The following is a 23,240-nucleotide window of genomic DNA, read 5'->3' as shown; positions in this document are numbered from 1 at the left end:
TCCCTCAAGTCCAAGTAATTCAGCAAAAGACTTCAGTTTCAACGTTGTAATTGTGTTTATTAAATATAATTTAAGAAATGTAAGTTGTTATCTAGTCGCTGTCAAATCCAGAGTGTCGTTGCATTCTCTCTTCTGTTGCCACCAGCCCTCGGTGGGTTGGCGTCGGCGTCGGCGTCAGCGTCAGCTTTTGCCGAACTTGCATTTCCCACCGTACTCCACATGTGCGGTAAGCAGTCAGCAAGCTGTCGGATGTTGCTGTGCTGACTTGGCACGGGGCGGGGTCAGGTAGGTCGGTTTCCGGTCGGCGCATGTTGGCCGGCGGATATTGTTGGGCCGAGTCAGCACCGGGGCAGAGCTGTTAACTGTTAACTCAGGTAGTCGTGAACATATTTTAGCAAAAGCTAGTATCCAGTGGCGGTTACTTTGCTCAGTACGGCCGGCAAGGCCATCACATACGTTGTCGAGTAGCTGCTATAAGACATTTTCACGATGTGGACGGTCTCGGTTTCTTACTGGATTATATAAGATCCCAGTAGGTGAAGTTTCCCAGAGTCCATTAGGACCGTTCCGTTGAAGTTCATCAGGAACAGAGTACCGTCGTCGACCAACTCTACTATCTCTTGGTCGTTTCTCAGATGATCGCAGAGAGCGTGTCCTCCTTTTATGAGCCAGGGGATGCAGCTGGCCTCGTCTAGTTTCCTTAATTTTTTTTTCCCTGGCAAAGGGTCGTATTTCCGATGGAGAGGCAGTTTTCCAATACCGCATAGGTTTCTTGGGTGTCCATCGCCATCCTGTGGTACTCCAGCACCACCTGTTTGTCTTCCGTGATCGTCGGATAGAGGAACATCAGCTTGAATCGGATGTCCACAGCTTTGGGTAACGCCAGCATGTATAGGAGGCAGGTTCCGTTGGTCTCTTGATGCCATCGGTGGCTTTTTCAAGTTAGTGGTATATTAGTGATGCCACTCTCATATCTGTGACCACCGATGTTTCCTCGGTGGTCTTGTCGATAATATTTTGCATTTGCCCCATGTCATATACATGGGCGAGTTTAGACACCCCGTTTACACGCCACACCACGCCTTGTTGCAGTGGAACGACGGGCGTATCGTATCTGAAGATGCGCACGACAGTTGCGACTTGCATAGAGAGACATATTGTGAGGAGTTGAATAACTCCACAAAAATCCCAGCAGCACATATCCTGCCGCTCACTAAATACGCGTCGAATTCGCGTAGTGACGGCGCGGCGAAAAGCGGTTGGAGAACGTGAGAGTTTGGAGATCAAGAACGGAGAACGTGAGAGTTTGGAGAACAAGGACGGAGAACGCGAGAGTTTGGAGAACCTCGCCTCAATCGGAGCGATAGAAACCCGAGAGAAACTAGCCAGAAGGGAGAGAAGTCTCGGATCGGCGTATGCCCACGAACCCAACACAACAGTCACGTACCGCAATAGCCAAGCAAGGAGAATCGAGACTGCAGGAACGGCACGGACAGTACGCGAAAAGGTGAGGCTATGTGGAACGTTCGTTTATACGAGGCGTATAAGAGAAGTGAAGAGCGTGACAGCTTCCTGGCGTTTCGCCCTGACTGTCCACACGATCTGAGCGGAAACCCCAGTGGGACCATCCTGGACAGAGCAAGGGACAGGCGGTCGTGTGTCGAGAGGAGTGATCCTGGAGGACTCGTCAGTCTGGTCACCTTAGTCTGAGAACGGTGACGCTTCCCTAAGCCCGCACGGCTGACCCCATAGCGAGTCTGAATCGTGGCCAATCAGTCACCGAGCCAAACCCGTCATGAACAAGCAGCGGACAAGGATATTCAGGGAGCTACAAATCTGGAACACCGTGTCAACAAGGCGAGCGAACATCGAGACAACCCGTACCGTCGGAGACAGTGAGACAAGCAAATTATAAAGCCGACTGCAGTTATACACGCAATAAACCCACTACGAACACGTGAATTCTGTACTTTCTGACTGAACTACTGGGCGGTCACGTTTATATAAATTTGGCGGGACGAACACACACAATCTACTGAGCTAGCAGCACAAATACCGTAGCGAGCAGAAAGCAAACAAATCAGTTCGTTACAATATACTTGGGAGAGAGACCCGATTTTGTTCATTAAGTATTTAGTCTTAGGGTAGTGTTTTATATTTTTTTGTTAATTGTTATTACTTAATCAATTATTTTTAGTTTTATGAGTTTTTGTTTGTTTTTTATACATAGTCTAAGTATATGGGTTTCCTTAAAAGGAGTTGGAAAACGTTTTCAGCGAAATGTTTTTTTTAACTTTTTATGTGAGACTTATGGAAGATTTTTCCTGAGTTAGTTTTGACCGTGTCGCTACCATTACCTTCTAACTCCTCTGGTTCGAATCGATGTTTATCTTTGCTTTTGATCTATTTATTGGAAACATATACGGTTTCCCCTTGGTTATACGGTATCGGTCTATTTCTGCTTCTATTGAGCCTATCGGTTGACATTTTCTGCCTATGCAGCCCCCTTATGTCTTCCTGCGTCTGTTCTTTAAAATTGGTAAGTCCCTGATAATTTATTCTGGAAGTTCTGTTGAGGAAGATGTTGACTGGCTTGCGGTTCGTCACCGAGTAGATAGAGTTATTATATTTGTCCACGGTAATGAAAACCAACTAAGTTACCTTCAGGTTACGGTTATCGTTTTTAGATACCGGTATATTTCAAGGAAGGTCGAGTGGAACCTTCAACCTGGCCTTTCACCTCACTCTTCTGAGATGGTGTGTAATAGACGGTTATTCCGAGGGATTGTAACTAGTTGAGCACTGTGGGCAGAGAAGGCTCCTTTCGTTGTCTGAGACTATCGTTTCTGGTGCTGTGAAATAATGCAGGATTTTGGTCAGTTTCTCGCGGAGATGGACAGTTGACTTTGATTCTTCGGGAAAAGTTTGAATTTTGAGAATTTATCGATGTAACTCAGGAATTTTAGATTCTCGATCGTAAAAAGGTCAATGTGCAGGATTTCGCATGGGTAACTAGGGATAGGGGTTAGTTGCAGTTTCGGTCTATCGTATTTAAACATTTTAAAGGCCTAGCAAGAAGAAAGCAACGACCTAATGCGGCTAACCATGCGGAAATACAATTTTTCAAAGATCTGAAACTTCATATCTTTTGGATTTCTGTGGGCTCTAGAATGCTCCTTTCTTATTATTCCGTTCGACTCTTCTTCGCCCGCTACATCAGTTACAAGTCTTTGTGTATTGCGAAGTTTGTACCCCGGGAGATATTCCCGGCAGCGCTCTTGCAAAGACTGCAAGTATTTCTCCGGAACCGTTACCACGTAACCCAAGAATTCAACCTGGGTGCGCAAAAATTATGTCTTTTCCAAATTCACTTGTAACTTGGCCTGCCTCAATTTCTTAAATATGGCGCGTAGCATACGGCAGTGAGACTCATAGTCTTTACTAAAGACGATATAGTGTCGACGTAGACGTAAAAAATTTTACCTATGTGTTCTCGCAACACGTCGTCGAACATCCCTTGGAAAGCAGCCGGGGCGTTTTTAAGCCGAATGGCAGGCGCAGAAACACATATTTCCCGTTCAGGGTAGAGAACGCTGTTTTGGGTATGTCGGATTCCTTCATGTGAATTTGGTGGAACCCGGACGTTAAGTCAAAAGTGGTAAATAGCTAGATGTTATATCAGGGAACAATGTATAGGAGGCAGGTTCCGTTGGTCTCTTGATGCCATCGGTGGCTTTTTCAAGTTAGTGGTATTTTAGTGATGCCACTCTCATATCTGTGACCACCGATGTTTCCTCGGTGGTCTTGTCGATAATATTTTGCATTTGCCCCATGTCAATTACATGGGCGAGTTTAGACACCCCGTTTACACGCCACACCACGCCTTGTTGCAGTGGAACGACGGGCGTATCGTATCTGAAGATGCGCACGACAGTTGCGACTTGCATAGAGAGACATATTGTGAGGAGTTGAATAACTCCACAAAAATCCCAGCAGCATATGTCCTGCCGCTCACTAAATACGCGGCGAATTCGCGTAGTGACGGCGCGGCGAAAAGCGGTTGGAGAACGTGAGAGTTTGGAGATCAAGAACGGAGAACGTGAGAGTTTGGAGAACAAGGACGGAGAACGCGAGAGTTTGGAGAACCTCGCCTCAATCGGAGCGACAGAAACCCGAGAGAAACTAGCCAGAAGGGAGAGAAGTCTCGGATCGGCGTATGCCCACGAACCCAACACAACAGTCACGTACCACGTACCGCAATAGCCAAGCAAGGAGAATCGAGACTGCAGGAACGGCACGGACAGTACGCGAAAAGGTGAGGCTATGTGGAACGTTCGTTTATACGAGGCGTATAAGAGAAGTGAAGAGCGTGACAGCTTCCTGGCGTTTCGCCCTGACTGTCCACACGATCTGAGCGGAAACCCCAGTGGGACCATCCGGGACAGAGCAAGGGACAGGCGGTCGTGTGTCGAGAGGAGTGATCCTGGAGGACTCGTCAGTCTGCTCACCTTAGTCTGAGAACGGTGACGCTTCCCTAAGCCCGCACGGCTGACCCCATAGCGAGTCTGAATCGTGGCCAATCAGTCACCGAGCCAAACCCGTCATGAACAAGCAGCGGACAAGGATATTCAGGGAGCTACAAATCTGGAACACCGTGTCAACAAGGCGAGCGAACATCGAGACAACCCGTACCGTCGGAGACAGTGAGACAAGCAAATTATAAAGCCGACTGCAGTTATACACGCAATAAACCCACTACGAACACGTGAATTCTGTACTTTCTGACTGAACTACTGGGCGGTCACGTTTATATAAATTTGGCGGGACGAACACACACAATCTACTGAGCTAGCAGCACAAATACCGTAGCGAGCAGAAAGCAAACAAATCAGTTCGTTACAATATACTTGGGAGAGAGACCCGATTTTGTTCATTAAGTATTTAGTCTTAGGGTAGTGTTTTATATTTTTTTGTTAATTGTTATTACTTAATCAATTATTTTTAGTTTTATGAGTTTTTGTTTGTTTTTTATACATAGTCTAAGTATATGGGTTTCCTTAAAAGGAGTTGGAAAACGTTTTCAGCGAAATGTTTTTTTTAACTTTTTATGTGAGACTTATGGAAGATTTTTCCTGATTTAGTTTTGACCGTGACGCTACCATTACCTTCTAACTCCTCTGGTTCGAATCGATGTTTATCTTTGCTTTTGATCTATTTATTGGAAACATATACGGTTTCCCCTTGGTTATACGGTATCGGTCTATTTCTGCTTCTATTGAGCCTATCGGTTGACATTTTCTGCCTATGCAGCCCCCTTATGTCTTCCTGCGTCTGTTCTTTAAAATTGGTAAGTCCCTGATAATTTATTCTGGAAGTTCTGTTGAGGAAGATGTTGACTGGCTTGCGGTTCGTCACCGAGTAGATAGAGTTATTATATTTGTCCACGGTAATGAAAACCAACTAAGTTATCTTCAGGTTACGGTTATCGTTTTTAGATACCGGTATATTTCAAGGAAGGTCGAGTGGAACCTTTCAACCTGGCCTTTCACCTCACTCTTCTGAGATGGTGTGTAATAGACGGTTATTCCGAGGGATTGTAACTAGTTGAGCACTGTGGGGCAGAGAAGGCTCCTTTCGTTGTCTGAGACTATCGTTTCTGGTGCTGTGAAATAATGCAGGATTTTGGTAAGTTTCTCGCGGAGATGGACAGTTGACTTTGATTCTTCGGGAAAAGTTTGAATTTTGAGAATTTATCGATGTAACTCAGGAATTTTAGATTCTCGATCGTAAAAAGGTCAATGTGCAGGATTTCGCATGGGTAACTAGGGATAGGGGTTAGTTGCAGTTTCGGTCTATCGTATTTAAACATTTTAAAGGCCTAGCAAGAAGAAAGCAACGACCTAATGCGGCTAACCATGCGGAAATACAATTTTTCAAAGATCTGAAACTTCATATCTTTTGGATTTCTGTGGGCTCTAGAATGCTCCTTTCTTATTATTCCGTTCGACTCTTCTTCGCCCGCTGCATCAGTTACAAGTCTTTGTGTATTGCGAAGTTTGTACCCCGGGAGATATTCCCGGCAGCGCTCTTGCAAAGACTGCAAGTATTTCTCCGGAACCGTTACCACGTAACCCAAGAATTCAACCTGGGTGCGCTAAAATTATGTCTTTTCCAAATTCACTTGTAACTTGGCCTGCCTCAATTTCTTAAATATGGCGCGTAGCATACGGCAGTGAGACTCATAGTCTTTACTAAAGACGATATAGTGTCGACGTAGACGTAACAAATTTTACCTATGTGTTCTCGCAACACGTCGTCGAACATCCCTTGGAAAGCAGCCGGGGCGTTTTTAAGCCGAATGGCAGGCGCAGAAACACATATTTCCCGTTCAGGGTAGAGAACGCTGTTTTGGGTATGTCGGATTCCTTCATGTGAATTTGGTGGAACCCGGACGTTAAGTCAAAAGTGGTAAATAGCTAGATGTTATATCAGGGAACAATGTATAGGAGGCAGGTTCCGTTGGTCTCTTGATGCCATCGGTGGCTTTTTCAAGTTAGTGGTATTTTAGTGATGCCACTCTCATATCTGTGACCACCGATGTTTCCTCGGTGGTCTTGTCGATAATATTTTGCATTTGCCCCATGTCAATTACATGGGCGAGTTTAGACACCCCGTTTACACGCCACACCACGCCTTGTTGCAGTGGAACGACGGGCGTATCGTATCTGAAGATGCGCACGACAGTTGCGACTTGCATAGAGAGACATATTGTGAGGAGTTGAATAACTCCACAAAAATCCCAGCAGCACATGTCCTGCCGCTCACTAAATACGCGGCGAATTCGCGTAGTGACGGCGCGGCGAAAAGCGGTTGGAGAACGTGAGAGTTTGGAGATCAAGAACGGAGAACGTGAGAGTTTGGAGAACAAGGACGGAGAACGCGAGAGTTTGGAGAACCTCGCCTCAATCGGAGCGACAGAAACCCGAGAGAAACTAGCCAGAAGGGAGAGAAGTCTCGGATCGGCGTATGCCCACGAACCCAACACAACAGTCACGTACCACGTACCGCAATAGCCAAGCAAGGAGAATCGAGACTGCAGGAACGGCACGGACAGTACGCGAAAAGGTGAGGCTATGTGGAACGTTCGTTTATACGAGGCGTATAAGAGAAGTGAAGAGCGTGACAGCTTCCTGGCGTTTCGCCCTGACTGTCCACACGATCTGAGCGGAAACCCCAGTGGGACCATCCGGGACAGAGCAAGGGACAGGCGGTCGTGTGTCGAGAGGAGTGATCCTGGAGGACTCGTCAGTCTGCTCACCTTAGTCTGAGAACGGTGACGCTTCCCTAAGCCCGCACGGCTGACCCCATAGCGAGTCTGAATCGTGGCCAATCAGTCACCGAGCCAAACCCGTCATGAACAAGCAGCGGACAAGGATATTCAGGGAGCTACAAATCTGGAACACCGTGTCAACAAGGCGAGCGAACATCGAGACAACCCGTACCGTCGGAGACAGTGAGACAAGCAAATTATAAAGCCGACTGCAGTTATACACGCAATAAACCCACTACGAACACGTGAATTCTGTACTTTCTGACTGAACTACTGGGCGGTCACGTTTATATAAATTTGGCGGGACGAACACACACAATCTACTGAGCTAGCAGCACAAATACCGTAGCGAGCAGAAAGCAAACAAATCAGTTCGTTACAATATACTTCGGAGAGAGACCCGATTTTGTTCATTAAGTATTTAGTCTTAGGGTAGTGTTTTATATTTTTTTGTTAATTGTTATTACTTAATCAATTATTTTTAGTTTTATGAGTTTTTGTTTGTTTTTTATACATAGTCTAAGTATGTGGGTTTCCTTAAAAGGAGTTGGAAAACGTTTTCAGCGAAATGTTTTTTTTAACTTTTTATGTGAGACTTATGGAAGATTTTTCCTGATTTAGTTTTGACCGTGACGCTACCATTACCTTCTAACTCCTCTGGTTCGAATCGATGTTTATCTTTGCTTTTGATCTATTTATTGGAAACATATACGGTTTCCCCTTGGTTATACGGTATCGGTCTATTTCTGCTTCTATTGAGCCTATCGGTTGACATTTTCTGCCTATGCAGCCCCCTTATGTCTTCCTGCGTCTGTTCTTTAAAATTGGTAAGTCCCTGATAATTTATTCTGGAAGTTCTGTTGAGGAAGATGTTGACTGGCTTGCGGTTCGTCACCGAGTAGATAGAGTTATTATATTTGTCCACGGTAATGAAAACCAACTAAGTTACCTTCAGGTTACGGTTATCGTTTTTAGATACCGGTATATTTCAAGGAAGGTCGAGTGGAACCTTTCAACCTGGCCTTTCACCTCACTCTTCTGAGATGGTGTGTAATAGACGGTTATTCCGAGGGATTGTAACTAGTTGAGCACTGTGGGGCAGAGAAGGCTCCTTTCGTTGTCTGAGACTATCGTTTCTGGTGCTGTGAAATAATGCAGGATTTTGGTCAGTTTCTCGCGGAGATGGACAGTTGACTTTGATTCTTCGGGAAAAGTTTGAATTTTGAGAATTTATCGATGTAACTCAGGAATTTTAGATTCTCGATCGTAAAAAGGTCAATGTGCAGGATTTCGCATGGGTAACTAGGGATAGGGGTTAGTTGCAGTTTCGGTCTATCGTATTTAAACATTTTAAAGGCCTAGCAAGAAGAAAGCAACGACCTAATGCGGCTAACCATGCGGAAATACAATTTTTCAAAGATCTGAAACTTCATATCTTTTGGATTTCTGTGGGCTCTAGAATGCTCCTTTCTTATTATTCCGTTCGACTCTTCTTCGCCCGCTGCATCAGTTACAAGTCTTTGTGTATTGCGAAGTTTGTACCCCGGGAGATATTCCCGGCAGCGCTCTTGCAAAGACTGCAAGTATTTCTCCGGAACCGTTACCACGTAACCCAAGAATTCAACCTGGGTGCGCTAAAATTATGTCTTTTCCAAATGCACTTGTAACTTGGCCTGCCTCAATTTCTTAAATATGGCGCGTAGCATACGGCAGTGAGACTCATAGTCTTTACTAAAGACGATATAGTGTCGACGTAGACGTAACAAATTTTACCTATGTGTTCTCGCAACACGTCGTCGAACATCCCTTGGAAAGCAGCCGGGGCGTTTTTAAGCCGAATGGCAGGCGCAGAAACACATATTTCCCGTTCAGGGTAGAGAACGCTGTTTTGGGTATGTCGGATTCCTTCATGTGAATTTGGTGGAACCCGGACGTTAAGTCAAAAGTGGTAAATAGCTAGATGTTATATCAGGGAACGATGTTGACTGCGTTGAGACGCTTGAAGTCTATCACCATTCTGTACTGTTTTTCCGCATTGCGCTTGGGCTTTTTTGGGACTACCCATACCGGGCTATTGTGGGGGCTCTTGGAGGTTCTAATTATTCCCTCGCGCAGGAGCTCGTCGACCTGGTTTTCCACTTCCCCTCTCATGTTTGCGGGGTAGGGGTAACTTTTTGAATAAATGGGTTCCTGGATACTTGTCCGGATTTCAGCTCGAACACTTGTGTCCACGGCCTCGCCTGGCGAGAGTGGATCGAAAATCGTGGAGAATTCGGAAATCAGGGATACAAGGCATTAGCATAATTTTTACTCCTGGTGTTATTGTTAAAGAATCATTCGTCCTATCAATAACTGCCTAAGCGATTTTAAAGTGTCGTCCCCAATAATGTCATGGAAGGCACTTAAACCGGGAAGAACAAAAAAAAAGGTCCGGTCAGTTGATGCATTATTTGTATCTCCCCTCCGGCGGATTGGACTTGGGAGGGTTTCGACAAGGGCTTCCATCACTTGGTTTTCTGGGGGCTAATTACGATCTTATTCGTGCCAGTGTCTATCAGAAACTGTAGCTTAGCTCCATCATTCACGACATACTCTATGTATGGAACGGTAGAGAGGCGTCGGCCATAAAATTTACCGTCCCAGTACTACCAGCCAGCGTGTGAGGGTGGCTAGCCTGGTTGTTTGGTAAGGCTTCCTCGCCGTAAGCCTCACTGACGACTTTTTCCTCATGCTGGCTCAAAGCGCCCTCGCCCGAGGATGGGACAGCGATCAACGAGGTTAGATTCTGCAACTGTAAACAGATTGCCTAGGCTTCCGGCAAATTCTTTGGGCCTCGAATTACTAGCTATTAGCTTCCAGAGGTCACCGCTCAGGCCTCTGAAAAGAACATCCAATTCTCTGTGAAGTCAGGGGCTTCAGTTGGGAAACAACTTCGTTAACCTTTTCTCGAGCGTCTTCTAGACTCACTACTTTGTCACTAACTTTCTTCACATCCTCTCTAACATCGACCATCTAGCCAAGCAACATGGCCAGAGTGGCTTCAAATTTAGTAAGAGCTGCCTTCATTTCCTCCATATTAGAAAATCGATTCAAGTTTTTGGATTAGGGTTTTTCGGTGAGGGCGGAGTAACGGTTAAGTTTCTGATTCCATACATTTTTATTCACTAGATTCGCTGAAAAAGCGTCACTTACCCGTGTTTTGTGTTTCGTGCAATTCTATTTTGTATTCCTTTGATCTCCGCGTATTGTGTGGTCGATTACTTACAAAGTTCAGATTCTATTTCGGGAAAAAATGTCTTTAGTAAAGATTATTATTATACTTTTTTAATTTGTTTCGATTTTTTTTAATCGGCGTTAGGCACGGTGGTCCGTATCACTCTTTTTTGGTTTATCGCCTACTAAGGTACGGTTGCCACACAATTCACTAGGCGGCTCTTCCTGTGGTGGTAACACTGAGCGTATCTAGGGGATTACCCACGCTACTTTCCACGTTATATAATTTTTTATAGGAAGAGGCCGCTCGTAAACGCTCGCAACATATAGCGCCCGTGAATCTAAACCACCGCGGCGGTTTGGTTGCTTCTTTTGTTTCACGATCACCTTTTGCGCTCGTGAATTAGATCACCTTATTCTCTCCTCGTTCATTATTTTGCTTTGGAGTCGACTGGGAACACATATTTTTTCATTTTCATTGTATTTCCAATTCATTCTACATTTTCTTTTCTTCTTTCTTTTTTCTCTCAAGATTTCCTTTTTTTTTCTCGCGAGACGCACAATTTTCACTTCCCACTTTTTAATCCTAGGAATCCTCATTGCTTAATAATCAGGTCCCTGTTGGGGCGCCAGTTAAGTCCTTCTCCATGGCTTGCATTGGTCCTGTAGAAGGACCTGTTCAATACCTAGACATGACGGAGTTAAATCCTCAGCAGTTCAGAAAGTTAGGTCCCAAGCTTTCCGTCAAGTCCAAGTAAATCAGGAGAAGACTTCAGCTTCAGTTTCAAGTTTATAATTGTGTTAATTACATATAATTTAAGAAATGTAAGTTGTTATCTAGTCGCTGTCAAATCCAGAGTGTCGGTAGTCTGTGCTGTTAACTGTTAATTCAGGTAGTCGGTGCTGTTAGCTTGTATCTACTTTATGGGATCCTTCACTGCGTTGCAAACTTCTTAATGAAATCCATATTTAAGGGTCCATAGAAAGCATAATTTAAAGCTGTATTGAATAAAGTTGTTATCATTTTTATTAGGTGCACTGCATGTTGCAAATAAACAAGCAAACGAATTCGATTAAAAAGGCGCTGTCCAAAACAACAATTGAAATAATGAGACTTCTTTAATTCTTAGAATAAAACAAGGCGGGTGTGTGCTGCTAATAAATTTAATTCACTTTTCATATATTCTATATGTGTATTCATTTCCCTAAATTTATTGATTGCAGCCTTACAAGTATCAACACCCTGATTTTTTATAGCAGTTTTATCTTAAAGAAAAAGTAATTTAATATAAATTAAGAGATCGCTTAAAAATTAACGATTCAACCTTATTTTTGCATAATATGGGGAGATAAGCAAAGACTTCTGGTACTTTTAATCCTGATAAAATCTTTAATATATAATATTTTTGTAAACATTATTTTTTTGGCATATGCGAAGGCATTTTTGTCTGTTATTACCTACTGATATGGTTTAATTATGTCAGGGTATATCAAACAAAAACACCTCTTTATAAGGTAAAAATCTAGTGACCTACATAAAAAAAAAATATGTTGTAACCAAAATGGATTATTCGATCAACCAAATATTTATAATTTTTTAATTTTTTTAGTTTTAGCTTTATCAAAATCGTAATGCTATGCATATTGAAGAGAAACAAGAAAGGAAGTTAATTTCAGCAATCCGAAGCTTGTACCCTTGCAGCTAAAACGATTATTAATATTATATGATCTACTAAATGAATATAATTCGCAAGCTTTATCAAAATCGTCCATCTAGCATATTGAAGAAAAAAAAGAAGTTAATTTCGGCAATCCGAAGTTTGTACTCTTGCAGCTAACGAGATAATCAATGCTAGCAACACCATGTTACATTTTTAAGAATTGTTGCTGGTTTCAGTAAAGGCTAAAAATTTTAATTCGAAATTCAGAACTAGTTAAAAGTTATTATTTCCAAAGACTTGTCCGAAAACGTTATTTTAGGGTCCTGAAATTTCTAGACGATGTTGAACAGCTCAATATAAGAAACATAAGTTCTATCATTTTTGGAAAAACTAGCTTTTTTGGCGAAAAAACAGATATAAATTACTAAATTTTGTATATCCATAACTTGTGTACTACTGAAGCTACATGCTTCTGCAATACGATGTTAGAAAGGCATTTCAAAGTACTATATACTTCTTTAACTTGTCGATTCTTCAAAATACCACCGTTTAAATATATATTAGGGCCAACATTTTTTTAATTCGACTTCTTTTAGCCTTTTTATAAGTTCTTAAAAAATTATACTTTCTGCATTTTTTACATTCGGCACCCTGTAATATGTCATTCAAACAACTTGATTTTAATGTGAAGTGTGCCGAATGCAATAATAGTAGTAGTGAAATCAGAGGTTAAGAGATGCTTTTGTTTCATCTATTGCAACTCATATTTTACACTTTCGGTGTCCATACTCAGATAAACGAATCGCAGTCAGGTTATTTTGAAGCTTTCCTAAAGAAATTTAGTGTAAAAATCGAGTAAAGGCGAGCAAAGCAAGTGCAGGATTTTCTCCGTGTATTCTCTGTTTTAGTCAGAACTTCAGAACGTCCAGCGGACAGGATTACGAGTTGCTTAGGAATTTGAATTTGCTGACCGACGATGTGGTACTATATACGCCTGATATGTTGCAGTACCCTGCAGAAAGCAGAAAAGAAGATTTCAGAGTTAGACTTTATAACTTGCTAGAGTTTATAACTTGCGTAACCGCAAAGTTGGAGACACTTTATTCTCTCAAAGTAATGCTGGTTAACAGTTCAGTAGAAAACTTACAAAAGCTTTCATCAATGCATCGATGACGAAAAAGATCAGTCCAACATATTACGAGTTAGCGAACCAAGCAAATACGTCCTTAGGCCTATCCAACTTGAAAGGTATCAGAACCTGGAGTGTGGATAACATAGTGATCACTACCCTTGTTTTTTTCAGTTAGCCCCTGTGCAAGTTGAATCTCTTGCCGAGTTAATTGTGGTGTGGGGTCCAATCTTAAACGAATGTATAATTTGGTGTCAGAAATCTAAGCTACGCCATTTCGCAATTAAATTCGCATATGCCTAACAGTTACTCGTAGATTAAAGTGAAGAGCATCGAGCATCGTCTAGCTGACCTGCTCTCGCATATAGTCTAATCGCATAACACCCTCTCCTTTTCGCGGGCACCAAAAACGTGAGAAAGCAGAAAGGAATCTACAAAGATTCCGTTAGGTGAAGTTTAGCAACGCCGCAGCATACAGCAAACTTCTCGTTTCTGAGTTCTCGCTCGTTTCGTATAAAATCTTTAATAAAAACGCAGGCAGAACTGCTACAGGGTTGAAACTTGTTTAAACTTGTCTTGAAAGCACCTTTGCAATGGGTCCAACGAACCTGTTTCGCCGGAGTTTTGCTTAACTTAAATAATTATACACCTATATTGACTTTTTGACACTTGTATTATATATTAATGGTACTATGATTGTAAAGTGAAATTCAAAGGTTAATGAGTGAAATTAGACGCTTGAGCTACCGGAGGTTACTTGCTAGTTGAGATGTGTTACGAGGTCTATGCCCAGAAGTAGGATGTAGAACCGCGGAATTATAAGTGCGTTGATAACTGATTTATTTTTAAGTTGGTACTTGCTTATATACTACTTAGAACACGGAAGTTTACTGACATGATGATATTCTAGAGTAGGTCAGTGGCTTTCCATGATGGCAGCAGTAAGAGTAGTTGGCTCGGTCAGTGCATCGCCGAGTTAGGGGTACCCTCAATTAAGGCGTGATGTCTGTCAGGCCTTGACAGAGTTGCATAGAAAGTAGTCTAAAATTTATTGATCGTCCTTAACGTTTTTTATACCTTCCCGATGCTGCTCAATCTGTCGCTTATGCAAACACCGGCCTTGTCGAGGGGATTGAAATTATGCCCTCGTAGAAATTTATCATTTGGCCCGTCTGCAACTATGCTCAGATATTTCTTGGTTGAATTTTGAAATGTTTTAGAACAGTCCGTTCTCTTAAAGACTGACTGAGACTGCGCTTAACGCTTAAATTACCGTTACCCTGGTTTGAGCGATAGGAGTGGCCTGACTGGTGGCGCTTCATTTTGATTGCTCGGGGATTCGAATACCTATGCGGGAACTGGGAATTCCTGCCTGCGTCCTGATACTGCTATTGGTTATTATAAGAAGGGTAGTTAGATTGGGGCCAAGAGCATTTTTGGCGGTAAGGCTGAAAGATTGAAAACTTGCTAGGGTATGTGACAGGATTCAACGAAGTTAGATTCTGCAACTCTAAACAGATTGCCTAGGCTTCCGGCAAATTCTTTGGGCCTCGAATTACTAGCTATTAGCTTCGAGAGGTCACCGCTCAGGCCTCTGAAAAGAACATCCAATTCTCTGTGAAGTCAGGGGCTTCAGTTGGGAAACAACTTCGTTAACCTTTTCTCGAGCGTCTTCTAGACTCACTACTTTGTCACTAACTTTCTTCACATCCTCTCTAACATCGACCATCTAGCCAAGCAACATGGCCAGAGTGGCTCAAATTTAGTAAGAGCTGCCTTCATTTCCTCCATATTAGAAAATCGATTCAAGTTTTTGGATTAGGGTTTTTCGGTGAGGGCGGAGTAACGGTTAAGTTTCTGATTCCATACATTTTTATTCACTAGATTCGCTGAAAAAGCGTCACTTACCCGTGTTTTGTGTTTCGTGCAATTCTATTTTGTATTCCTTTGATCTCCGCGTATTGTGTGGTCGATTACTTACAAAGTGCAGATTCTATTTCGGGAAAAAATGTCTTTAGTAAAGATTATTATTATACTTTTTTAATTTGTTTCGATTTTTTTTAATCGGCGTTAGGCACGGTGGTCCGTATCACTCTTTTTTGGTTTATCGCCTACTAAGGTACGGTTGCCACACAATTCACTAGGCGGCTCTTCCTGTGGTGGTAACACTGAGCGTATCTAGGGGATTACCCACGCTACTTTCCACGTTATATAATTTTTTATAGGAAGAGGCCGCTCGTAAACGCTCGCAACATATAGCGCCCGTGAATCTAAACCACCGCGGCGGTTTGGTTGCTTCTTTTGTTTCACGATCACCTTTTGCGCTCGTGAATTAGATCACCTTATTCTCTCCTCGTTCATTATTTTGCTTTGGAGTCGACTGGGAACACATATTTTTTCATTTTCATTGTATTTCCAATTCATTCTACATTTTCTTTTCTTCTTTCTTTTTTCTCTCAAGATTTCCTTTTTTTTTCTCGCGAGACGCACAATTTTCACTTCCCACTTTTTAATCCTAGGAATCCTCATTGCTTAATAATCAGGTCCCTGTTGGGGCGCCAGTTAAGTCCTTCTCCATGGCTTGCATTGGTCCTGTAGAAGGACCTGTTCAATACCTAGACATGACGGAGTTAAATCCTCAGCAGTTCAGAGAGTTAGGTCCCAAGCTTTCCGTCAAGTCCAAGTAAATCAGGAGAAGACTTCAGCTTCAGTTTCAAGGTTATAATTGTGTTAATTACATATAATTTAAGAAATGTAAGTTGTTATCTAGTCGCTGTCAAATCCAGAGTGTCGGTAGTCTGTGCTGTTAACTGTTAATTCAGGTAGTCGGTGCTGTTAGCTTGTATCTACTTTATGGGATCCTTCACTGCGTTGCAAACTTCTTAATGAAATCCATATTTAAGGGTCCATAGAAAGCATAATTTAAAGCTGTATTGAATAAAGTTGTTATCATTTTTATTAGGTGCACTGCATGTTGCAAATAAACAAGCAAACGAATTCGATTAAAAAGGCGCTGTCCAAAACAACAATTGAAATAATGAGACTTCTTTAATTCTTAGAATAAAACAAGGCGGGTGTGTGCTGCTAATAAATTTAATTCACTTTTCATATATTCGATATGCGTATTCATTTCCCTAAATTTAATGATTGCAGTCTTACAAGTATCAACACCCTGATTTTTTATAGCAGTTTTATCTTAAAGAAAAAGTAATTTAATGTAAATTAAGAGATCGCTAAAAAATTAACGATTCAACCTTATTTTTGCATAATATGGGGAGATAAGCAAAGACTTCTGGTACTTTTAATCCTGATAAAATCTTTAATATATAATATTTTTGTAAACATTATTTTTTTGGCATATACGAAGGCATTTTTGTCTGTTATTACCTACTGATATGGTTTAATTATGTCAGGGTATATCAAACAAAAACACCTCTTTATAAGGTAAAAATCAAGTGACCTACATAAAAAAAAAAATGTTGTAACCAAAATGTATTATTCGATCAACCAAATATTTATAATTTTTTAATTTTTTTTAGTTTTAGCTTTATCAAAATCGTAATGCTATGCATATTGAAGAGAAACAAGAAAGGAAGTTAATTTCAGCAATCCGAAGCTTGTACCCTTGCAGCTAAAACGATTATTAATATTATATGATCTACTAAATGAATATAATTCGCAAGCTTTATCAAAATCGTCCATCTAGCATATTGAAGAAAAAAAAGAAGTTAATTTCGGCAATCCGAAGTTTGTACTCTTGCAGCTAACGAGATAATCAATGCTAGCAACACCATGTTACATTTTTAAGAATTGTTGCTGGTTTCAGTAAAGGCTAAAAATTTTAATTCGAAATTCAGAACTAGTTAAAAGTTATTATTTCCAAAGACTTGTCCGAAAACGTTATTTTAGGGTCCTGAAATTTCTAGACGATGTTGAACAGCTCAATATAAGAAACATAAGTTCTATCATTTTTGGAAAAACTAGCTTTTTTGGCGAAAAAACAGATATAAATTACTAAATTTTGTATATCCATAACTTGTGTACTACTGAAGCTACATGCTTCTGCAATACGATGTTAGAAAGGCATTTCAAAGTACTATATACTTCTTTAACTTGTCGATTCTTCAAAATACCACCGTTTAAATATATATTAGGGCCAACATTTTTTTAATTCGACTTCTTTTAGCCTTTTTATAAGTTCTTAAAAAATTATACTTTCTGCATTTTTTACATTCGGCACCCTGTAATATGTCATTCAAACAACTTGATTTTAATGTGAAGTGTGCCGAATGCAATAATAGTAGTAGTGAAATCAGAGGTTAAGAGATGCTTTTGTTTCATCTATTGCAACTCATATTTTACACTTTCGGTGTCCATACTCAGATAAACGAATCGCAGTCAGGTTATTTTGAAGCTTTCCTAAAGAAATTTAGTGTAAAAATCGAGTAAAGGCGAGCAAAGCAAGTGCAGGATTTTCTCCGTGTATTCTCTGTTTTAGTCAGAACTTCAGAACGTCCAGCGGACAGGATTACGAGTTGCTTAGGAATTTGAGTTTGCTGACCGACGATGTGGTACTATATACGCCTGATATGTTGCAGTACCCTGCAGAAAGCAGAAAAGAAGATTTCAGAGTTAGACTTTATAACTTGCTAGAGTTTATAACTTGCGTAACCGCAAAGTTGGAGACACTTTATTCTCTCAAAGTAATGCTGGTTAACAGTTCAGTAGAAAACTTACAAAAGCTTTCATCAATGCATCGATGACGAAAAAGATCAGTCCAACATATTACGAGTTAGCGAACCAAGCAAATACGTCCTTAGGCCTATCCAACTTGAAAGGTATCAGAACCTGGAGTGTGGATAACATAGTGATCACTACCCTTGTTTTTTTCAGTTAGCCCCTGTGCAAGTTGAATCTCTTGCCGAGTTAATTGTGGTGTGGGGTCCAATCTTAAACGAATGTATAATTTGGTGTCAGAAATCTAAGCTACGCCATTTCGCAATTAAATTCGCATATGCCTAACAGTTACTCGTAGATTAAAGTGAAGAGCATCGAGCATCGTCTAGCTGACCTGCTCTCGCATATAGTCTAATCGCATAACACCCTCTCCTTTTCGCGGGCACCAAAAACGTGAGAAAGCAGAAAGGAATCTACAAAGATTCCGTTAGGTGAAGTTTAGCAACGCCGCAGCATACAGCAAACTTCTCGTTTCTGAGTTCTCGTATAAAATCTTTAATAAAAACGCAGGCAGAACTGCTACAGGGTTGAAACTTGTTTAAACTTGTCTTGAAAGCACCTTTGCAATGGGTCCAACGAACCTGTTTCGCCGGAGTTTTGCTTAACTTAAATAATTATACACCTATATTGACTTTTTGACACTTGTATTATATATTAATGGTACTATGATTGTAAAGTGAAATTCAAAGGTTAATGAGTGAAATTAGACGCTTGAGCTACCGGAGGTTACTTGCTAGTTGAGATGTGTTACGAGGTCTATGCCCAGAAGTAGGATGTAGAACCGCGGAATTATAAGTGCGTTGATAACTGATTTATTTTTAAGTTGGTACTTGCTTATATACTACTTAGAACACGGAAGTTTACTGACATGATGATATTCTAGAGTAGGTCAGCGGCTTTCCATGATGGCAGCAGTAAGCGTAGTTGGCTCGGTCAGTGCATCGCCGAGTTAGGGGTACCCTCAATTAAGGCGTGATGTCTGTCAGGCCTTGACAGAGTTGCATAGAAAGCAGTCTAAAATTTATTGATCGTCCTTAAATTGCGGAGGGTGATTAACGTTTTTTATACCTTCCCGATGCTGCTCAATCTGTCGCTTATGCAAACACCGGCCTTGTCGAGGGGATTGAAATTATGCCCTCGTAGAAATTTATCATTTGGCCCGTCTGCAACTATGCTCAGATATTTCTTGGTTGAATTTTGAAATGTTTTAGAACAGTCCGTTCTCTTAAAGACTGACTGAGACTGCGCTTAACGCTTAAATTACCGTTACCCTGGTTTGAGCGATAGGAGTGGCCTGACTGGTGGCGCTTCATTTTGATTGCTCGGGGATTCGAATACCTATGCGGGAACTGGGAATTCCTGCCTGCGTCCTGATACTGCTATTGGTTATTATAAGAAGGGTAGTTAGATTGGGGCCAAGAGCATTTTTGGCGGTAAGGCTGAAAGATTGAAAACTTGCTAGGGTATGTGACAGGATTCAACGAAGTTAGATTCTGCAACTCTAAACAGATTGCCTTGGCTTCCGGCAAATTCTTTGGGCCTCGAATTACTAGCTATTAGCTTCGAGAGGTCACCGCTCAGGCCTCTGAAAAGAACATCCAATTCTCTGTGAAGTCAGGGGCTTCAGTTGGGAAACAACTTCGTTAACCTTTTCTCGAGCGTCTTCTAGACTCACTACTTTGTCACTAACTTTCTTCACATCCTCTCTAACATCGACCATCTAGCCAAGCAACATGGCCAGAGTGGCTTCAAATTTAGTAAGAGCTGCCTTCATTTCCTCCATATTAGAAAATCGATTCAAGTTTTTGGATTAGGGTTTTTCGGTGAGGGCGGAGTAACGGTTAAGTTTCTGATTCCATACATTTTTATTCACTAGATTCGCTGAAAAAGCGTCACTTACCCGTGTTTTGTGTTTCGTGCAATTCTATTTTGTATTCCTTTGATCTCCGCGTATTGTGTGGTCGATTACTTACAAAGTGCAGATTCTATTTCGGGAAAAAATGTCTTTAGTAAAGATTATTATTATACTTTTTTAATTTGTTTCGATTTTTTTTAATCGGCGTTAGGCACGGTGGTCCGTATCACTCTTTTTTGGTTTATCGCCTACTAAGGTACGGTTGCCACACAATTCACTAGGCGGCTCTTCCTGTGGTGGTAACACTGAGCGTATCTAGGGGATTACCCACGCTACTTTCCACGTTATATAATTTTTTATAGGAAGAGGCCGCTCGTAAACGCTCGCAACATATAGCGCCCGTGAATCTAAACCACCGCGGCGGTTTGGTTGCTTCTTTTGTTTCACGATCACCTTTTGCGCTCGTGAATTAGATCACCTTATTCTCTCCTCGTTCATTATTTTGCTTTGGAGTCGACTGGGAACACATATTTTTTCATTTTCATTGTATTTCCAATTCATTCTACATTTTCTTTTCTTCTTTCTTTTTTCTCTCAAGATTTCCTTTTTTTTTCTCGCGAGACGCACAATTTTCACTTCCCACTTTTTAATCCTAGGAATCCTCATTGCTTAATAATCAGGTCCCTGTTGGGGCGCCAGTTAAGTCCTTCTCCATGGCTTGCATTGGTCCTGTAGAAGGACCTGTTCAATACCTAGACATGACGGAGTTAAATCCTCAGCAGTTCAGAAAGTTAGGTTCCAAGCTTTCCGTCAAGTCCAAGTAAATCAGGAGAAGACTTCAGCTTCAGTTTCAAGTTTATAATTGTGTTAATTACATATAATTTAAGAAATGTAAGTTGTTATCTAGTCGCTGTCAAATCCAGAGTGTCGGTAGTCTGTGCTGTTAACTGTTAATTCAGGTAGTCGGTGCTGTTAGCTTGTATCTACTTTATGGGATCCTTCACTGCGTTGCAAACTTCTTAATGAAATCCATATTTAAGGGTCCATAGAAAGCATAATTTAAAGCTGTATTGAATAAAGTTGTTATCATTTTTATTAGGTGCACTGCATGTTGCAAATAAACAAGCAAACGAATTCGATTAAAAAGGCGCTGTCCAAAACAACAATTGAAATAATGAGACTTCTTTAATTCTTAGAATAAAACAAGGCGGGTGTGTGCTGCTAATAAATTTAATTCACTTTTCATATATTCTATATGTGTATTCATTTCCCTAAATTTATTGATTGCAGCCTTACAAGTATCAACACCCTGATTTTTTATAGCAGTTTTATCTTAAAGAAAAAGTAATTTAATATAAATTAAGAGATCGCTTAAAAATTAACGATTCAACCTTATTTTTGCATAATATGGGGAGATAAGCAAAGACTTCTGGTACTTTTAATCCTGATAAAATCTTTAATATATAATATTTTTGTAAACATTATTTTTTTGGCATATGCGAAGGCATTTTTGTCTGTTATTACCTACTGATATGGTTTAATTATGTCAGGGTATATCAAACAAAAACACCTCTTTATAAGGTAAAAATCTAGTGACCTACATAAAAAAAAAATATGTTGTAACCAAAATGTATTATTCGATCAACCAAATATTTATAATTTTTTAATTTTTTTAGTTTTAGCTTTATCAAAATCGTAATGCTATGCATATTGAAGAGAAACAAGAAAGGAAGTTAATTTCAGCAATCCGAAGCTTGTACCCTTGCAGCTAAAACGATTATTAATATTATATGATCTACTAAATGAATATAATTCGCAAGCTTTATCAAAATCGTCCATCTAGCATATTGAAGAAAAAAAAGAAGTTAATTTCGGCAATCCGAAGTTTGTACTCTTGCAGCTAACGAGATAATCAATGCTAGCAACACCATGTTACATTTTTAAGAATTGTTGCTGGTTTCAGTAAAGGCTAAAAATTTTAATTCGAAATTCAGAACTAGTTAAAAGTTATTATTTCCAAAGACTTGTCCGAAAACGTTATTTTAGGGTCCTGAAATTTCTAGACGATGTTGAACAGCTCAATATAAGAAACATAAGTTCTATCATTTTTGGAAAAACTAGCTTTTTTGGCGAAAAAACAGATATAAATTACTAAATTTTGTATATCCATAACTTGTGTACTACTGAAGCTACATGCTTCTGCAATACGATGTTAGAAAGGCATTTCAAAGTACTATATACTTCTTTAACTTGTCGATTCTTCAAAATACCACCGTTTAAATATATATTAGGGCCAACATTTTTTTAATTCGACTTCTTTTAGCCTTTTTATAAGTTCTTAAAAAATTATACTTTATACATTTTTTACATTCGGCACCCTGTAATATGTCATTCAAACAACTTGATTTTAATGTGAAGTGTGCCGAATGCAATAATAGTAGTAGTGAAATCAGAGGTTAAGAGATGCTTTTGTTTCATCTATTGCAACTCATATTTTACACTTTCGGTGTCCATACTCAGATAAACGAATCGCAGTCAGGTTATTTTGAAGCTTTCCTAAAGAAATTTAGTGTAAAAATCGAGTAAAGGCGAGCAAAGCAAGTGCAGGATTTTCTCCGTGTATTCTCTGTTTTAGTCAGAACTTCAGAACGTCCAGCGGACAGGATTACGAGTTGCTTAGGAATTTGAATTTGCTGACCGACGATGTGGTACTATATACGCCTGATATGTTGCAGTACCCTGCAGAAAGCAGAAAAGAAGATTTCAGAGTTAGACTTTATAACTTGCTAGAGTTTATAACTTGCGTAACCGCAAAGTTGGAGACACTTTATTCTCTCAAAGTAATGCTGGTTAACAGTTCAGTAGAAAACTTACAAAAGCTTTCATCAATGCATCGATGACGAAAAAGATCAGTCCAACATATTACGAGTTAGCGAACCAAGCAAATACGTCCTTAGGCCTATCCAACTTGAAAGGTATCAGAACCTGGAGTGTGGATAACATAGTGATCACTACCCTTGTTTTTTTCAGTTAGCCCCTGTGCAAGTTGAATCTCTTGCCGAGTTAATTGTGGTGTGGGGTCCAATCTTAAACGAATGTATAATTTGGTGTCAGAAATCTAAGCTACGCCATTTCGCAATTAAATTCGCATATGCCTAACAGTTACTCGTAGATTAAAGTGAAGAGCATCGAGCATCGTCTAGCTGACCTGCTCTCGCATATAGTCTAATCGCATAACACCCTCTCCTTTTCGCGGGCACCAAAAACGTGAGAAAGCAGAAAGGAATCTACAAAGATTCCGTTAGGTGAAGTTTA

The 23,240-nt window shown here is 40.6% G+C and overlaps 1 protein-coding gene across 10 annotated transcripts in view; it reads right to left on the bottom strand.

Annotated features, from left to right (window-relative positions):
* The window catches only part of LOC122817878 (uncharacterized), a 282,460-nt gene that overhangs the window by 165,325 nt on the left and 93,895 nt on the right, over nt 1-23,240 (bottom strand). For 2 of the 10 annotated variants that reach the window (XM_050889949.1, XM_050889947.1), the window contains exon 2: nt 18,916-19,084. The exons of 6 other annotated variants lie outside the window; for them this stretch is intronic. The gene's annotated coding sequence lies outside the window, so the exon portion shown is untranslated. Of the gene's footprint in view, nt 1-18,915; nt 20,519-23,240 lie in introns of those variants that run through there. 2 more of the 10 variants (XM_050889953.1, XM_050889951.1) reach the window with 2 other exon arrangements.

The sequence above is a fragment of the Drosophila biarmipes genome, unplaced genomic scaffold (assembly GCF_025231255.1).
Source record: "Drosophila biarmipes strain raj3 unplaced genomic scaffold, RU_DBia_V1.1 ptg000009l, whole genome shotgun sequence".
Classification (NCBI taxonomy): domain Eukaryota; kingdom Metazoa; phylum Arthropoda; class Insecta; order Diptera; family Drosophilidae; genus Drosophila; species Drosophila biarmipes.
Note: the sequence above shows the minus strand (reverse complement) of the source record. Positions and strands in the feature narration are given on the sequence as shown.